The following is a 6,000-nucleotide window of genomic DNA, read 5'->3' on the forward strand; positions in this document are numbered from 1 at the left end:
AGATGATGTGCAGCCCATGGGCAAATGCACCGATTCATCAGAGCATTAAGCCAGCCAGTTATGTACCAACCACAGCCTAACACCACTGACATTTATTAATATGTGACCCTAAGTGGAAGTCACAGTCATAACATGGCAGCTGAGACACCCTCAGAAACCAGCTCCCTGGAGAGTCTGGCAGCTTTGGCAGAAAACGGGACGGCACCCATACGGGGCCAGGCCGACCCAACAAACAAAGTAAACATTTGTTTAGGGCCCTGCAATTGTTGCGGGGCCCCTTCCCTTCCACCTTCATGTCAGAGTGGCTGTCTATGTTTACAACTTCAATGACAGGATCGAGCGGAGCTATCCTTCTTAGTCACGAAAAGAGAGAAAAAGGAAAAACACCATTAGAGTGAATTGTGGGAACAGCAACCAGGTAAACTTGTGTTCTCTCCTCTCCAAGTGTGAGGTCAGTAAATAACAGTAACCCTCTCTGCTCTGTCTTGCTAACCTCTGGGCAGTGCATCTCTTGGTCTGTTTGTGTCTTGCTTGCTTACCAGCCACTTCCAGGGCTGTATTCTGTGACTTTGTGCCTGACAAAAAAGAGTGAAATGCATCTATTTATTACGTTTTTATAAACAGCAATGGGCAACAGTGTTTATAAACTGCAGCTTGATAAAGATAATCGTGTTGCTCGTGGATACCCTTTCATGCTGTAGGCTATGTGCTCTCAATCAGCAACCGCTGTGCGGACTGACGGGTCCAGCCAAGCACACATCATTTTAAAACAAGACAATGATTATCAAGTCTCTCAGTCACGGTTTAGTTACAACTCTGGACTAATAAATGATGGAAAGCAATCAATTGACACTGACAGTTTGAAAACACTCTCATGCAAGATGCTGCCTAGATAAATTATCCTACATAATTCTGGAGAAGCTCATCGTGGAAGCTATGATTTTGGTGTCATATTACTGTCTTTTTCTATATTCATTATGGCAGGGCAACTACTAAATCATGAGTGGGGGGGGGGGGGACCAGTGTTGTACAGAGATTTGTCTCCCTCCCAATTCACACTCCCCCTACAGTAGCAGGGCTAGGATGCATCATACTGTAGGTTGGTAGAGAGCCTGGTTCTTCTCCTGGAGGGTCAGGACCGAGATGGTGATGGAGTCACTAGACTCTATTGCAAGTATGCACTGGCCAAGAGGCAGGAATGTAACACAAGTTCCATGCTTAAAATTGACAATATAGACACTCTAAAACAAACTGACTACCAAACACCTCTCAAGAAGGAGTGCCTTAAGTCCTAAAAAACATAACAGTATCCGACCAAATAAATACAATAAAACCAAATAAATACAATAAGCCATGGAAAAATTAAAACACAAATAAAATTACACTATAAAACTACAAAACTATAAAAGTAAACATCAGAGCAACTATTGTCAAGCATCTCCATTACCATCCTTGTGGGATACCCTGATACAACGAGTGAAATAAAAGAAGGAGTTTGGATTTAGTGTGGCTGGGCTACACCATAGGTGGGTAAAGAGCCTGGTTCTTTCTCTGAAGGGTCAGGACTGAGGGGTGTAGCGGGGCTAGGGTGTACCATAGGCGGGTAGAAAGCCTGGATCTTGCAGTCGACCAGATCAAAAGAATGATGTTCTTGGCAATGACATCCAAAATGTATATTGATTGGTTGTTGCCACGAATAACGTGTTCAGTTCCAACAAATAACCTATTACACGCTGAGGAGGAGTCGAACATGAATTATAAACGATTAGAGTATGATGAATGACAAGCATTCAACTATTGACTATTCATGTTCAGAAGAGATGTTGTACTATTAACCATTCTGTCAGCCGGTCTGTCTGTCGGACTGACAAACATTTTCAACCCAATCATCGCCAGAGAACAAATGTTACCAGGTTGTAACGTGATGTTGTCCATGTCAACTGATAAGTTGGATCTCAGAAACGTACAGTGACAATGGTGGACAAAGTACGCACGCACGCACACACACAGAAACATAACTTTTGTCCTGTGTGAAGTCATTTCAGGAGTGTTTCCTGCCTGTCACAGTCTGTCACAGTAAGAGTCCAGAATAACTGTGAAGCTTGTGAACTTTCAAGAAGATCAGAGCATCACAGTTGGTGATGGCGCTGACCTTTTCTTTGTACCTGCGATGTCTGCTCCTGTTCAATTATCTCTGGTAAAGGTTAATTGGCTAATTTCCAATAAAGATGAGAAAGGTATTTTCACTATTTTTGCATGACACCAAAGTATAAAATAAAGCTCAAAGGGATATTTCACTTTCAAAAAAACTTTGGGTAATTTTATCATCTACTCAGGCTTTTGTGAGCCCCCCAGACAGTTTTTAAGTTGCTTGATTCACTATTTAGATATTTGATATTCATTTTATCAGACACGCCCCCTTCCTATACAAACCCATTATAACTTCAAACTCCATTTTTAACATGTTAGATTCATCAAAAACACCCGTCCTTGGTTCTGGTGACTCACCCTGCCCTCCTAATACGCGAGGGGGCCGTGTTTTTTCGTTTACTTTTTTCATTTATTTTATTTTATTATTTTATTGTATTAAATTTTTTTCATTTTCCAAAAGAAATATTAAAAATAAATGAAAAAAGTTATCGAAAGAACACGGCCCCCTCACGTATTAGGAGGGCAGGGTGAGTCACCAGAACCAAGGACGGGTGTTTTTGATGAATCTAACATGGAATGGAGTTTGAAGTTTGTATAGGAGCGTGCCTGATAAAATGTATATCAAATATCTAAATATCGAATCAAGCAACTTAAAAACGGTCTGGGGGGCTCACAAAGGCCTGAGTAGACGATAAAATTACTTTTTTTGAAAGTGAAATATCCCTTTAAGTGGTTAATCGATTTGTTGAAACAGTTATTGCTAGAATAATTGCTAAGATAATAATCGATAGTTGAAGCACTACACTAGACAGACGGAACTAGCCCAAGCAGGACCGAGCGAGTAACTTACCGCTAGGGAGTTAAATTAGGCTTCAAACTCTGTGACTGATGATGCGGGCAAGAAGACGAGTAGCCATGTTTCGTCTGAAGCAGGGACGTCATTTGGGGTTCCAGGGTATGACAATTGCCACCCCCTAGCATTCGCATTTAATCTCAGAATTCAGGTCTTTTATTCACACTTCCTCCATCTCTGGATGCGACCATACATTCATTACTTCCTTTAAAACTGGTCTCCTTATTTTAGGCATGTCATTACAGACGAAAATGTAAAAAAAGAATATAGTAAGGAGAATATAGCAGATCTACAAGCTCACAATGCGTCACGGTGCGATGCATTGTGAGCTTGTACTGTAGATGTGGTAACTTTTTTGCCACCCTAGTATTTTATGGTCTTACAGTAAGTACTCTTCAGATCTGAATCTTTCTCAGTTAGCCTGAACTCTCAATGTAGCTGTGACAGACTGTGACAGACTGTGACAGGCATCTCAAATGAGGTGAAACTGGTCTCTAGTGCATGGTGGCATGTGAAAATTATCAGCCTTGTCAAATTATTCACATTTGCAGGGGTGGACAGAAACGAAATACACTTGACTGAGTCCAGATGACAAAAGTTTGTCTTTGAAATAATAATAATACAAATAGTCAAGTAAAGTACTAAATGAGTTACATAGGATGCATTCTCTTATTTTATTATACAAATTAGTTACATATTATGCACTTCAGTTACATCATGCATGTATCTCCTCCCCTATTCTCTTCTCTTTTATGCTCTAATTTATTTAACTGCACTGATGCACAAAATAATTTCACCGGCCTTAAGATGTGATGTGACAATAAAGATTGATTCTGATTACAATGCTCAAAAAATGTACTTACCATAAGTAAGGTTCAAGGTTCAACTTTTATTGTCAACAATACCAATTACAAGTAAAAGGCACGTGAAATTCATTGTGCGTTAAAAACCAACACAGCAGCTACAGTCTCAGGAATACCACGTTCAAGACTCAATGTCAAAGTGTTATATGTTAAAACTAAGCTGCTTAATAAAATCATGTATAAGATCTAAACCTAAAGTGCAAAAAGCTCAAGTGCAAACTACATTGTCATAGATCCAATACATTAGCCACAGACATATGGCCATATAGTCCGGGCCATGTAGTGTTCAGTGTGTGTTCATAAGTCTTATGGTGGCCAGGAAGAAAGTACTCCATAGTCTTTGTGTGTGGCTAGCAAGGCTGAGATACCGCTTGCCTGGCGCGGCCGCAGTGCTGGCCTGAACAGGCTGTCGCTGGGATGGTGGACGTCCCCAACAATCCGTTCAGCCTTGGCCACGCATCGCCTCTCGTATATTCCCTGGAGGGAGGGAAGCTCACCTCCGACTATACGCTGGGCTGACCGCACTACTCTCTGTAGTGCCTTCTGTTGAAGAACAGTGCAGCTCCCATACCATAAGGGAGCTGCACAGTACAGGAGTCAAGTAAATGTAGCCCACTTTGTTACTGTCCTCCACTGACACGTGATACGACTGAACATTTTGCAGTTTTTCATGAATTATATGCTTGTTTTTTTCCCCGTGTTTTCTTTCCGCCAGTTTCATACAGTTTCAGAATGAACCTCATATCCTTGTCAAGTCCTCAGCAGCAGTAGATAAGAGATTATTGTTGGGGACTATATCCAGAGCATAGTGCAGCCTCATTGTGTGGGAGCTGAAGGACTCTTTCATATGAATGTAATCAGGAGTTTCTTCCGCTCAGTCCTCACTCAGAAGACCACTCAAAGCCATCAGCCATTATCAGTGTGTCTAAGTAGAGCCTGCATTCTGTTCTGACCTCTACACACACCTCTATCAGAGCTTGTAAATGGGTGCAATGCTTCACAAGAAAATCAATCACTTCCACCCTGGCATCCCTATTTTTGGAAATATTTCAGATATATCTATTATTACAATTGGCTTGTGGTTCGACACTTCCTGTTTATCCACATTCTTTGTTGAGCTTTGTACTAGCAGACCACGTGTCCAATTTCCCAAAACAATTTGCCTGTAGCCATTGCATAGACATAGTCTACTTTAAATTGTTCAGCATACATTTGTATTAGCTTTTTGACCCATATTTGATGCACTAAATAGTTGCGCAACATTTCTACAACATTGCGCAACATCTTGAACCGGAAGGGCTGCGGCAACAGCAGGCATGCGATCAGCCTTTCCACACAGATTGTATACATCGCGTTAGCTCTTGCTGCTAACAGCATTAGCGTGTTGTTTACTCAGTGACGGCAGCACAGCGCAACGGACCCCGTCTGTATGTGTGTGTGTGTGTGTGTGTGTGTGTGTGTGTGTGTGTGTGTGTGTGTGTGTGTGTGCGCGCGCGCACGCCTTTTCAGACAGATCATATACATCGCATTAGCTCTGGTTGCTAACAGCGTTAGCTCTGGCTGCTAACAGTGTTTGCTCTGGCTGCTAACAGCGTTAGCGTGTTGTTTACTCAGTTATACAACGGAGCACAGCGCAACGGACCCATGTGTGTGTGTGTGTGTGTGTGTGTATGTGTGTGTGTTCGCTGGCGGTCCACGACGCGGCGACGATATGGGTGTGTGTGTGGGTCACTTCATTGCACGTACAGTACGTCAACGTGGAACAAAATATGAATATGCGACTGTGTGTGTGTGTGTGTGGGTGTGTGTGTGTGTGTGTGTGAGAGAGTCTACCCATGTCATCTAGACTAAATCCATGTCATCTAATAAGTATGGCCTTCATCAACTAATATTTCCATAAAGCACCAAATAAAGACAGTTCCCACAAATGACACCATGATCAGACAGGTGATAATGAACGCTCTCCTCTTCATGCTGTTGTCCCTCTCCCTCCCCATCTCCCTCTCTCCCATCTATCATTATTATTGATACTTATTGATTACTTATTATAAACCACCAGCATAGTGAAAACCCAATGATGACCAACCAGGCCAACGCAGAGCAAGCCACCCTGTACCTGAGGGGTTTGTGTTT

The sequence above is a fragment of the Gymnoscopelus braueri genome, assembly GCF_963280865.1.
Source record: "Gymnoscopelus braueri genome assembly, chromosome: 5".
Classification (NCBI taxonomy): Eukaryota; Metazoa; Chordata; class Actinopteri; order Myctophiformes; family Myctophidae; genus Gymnoscopelus; species Gymnoscopelus braueri.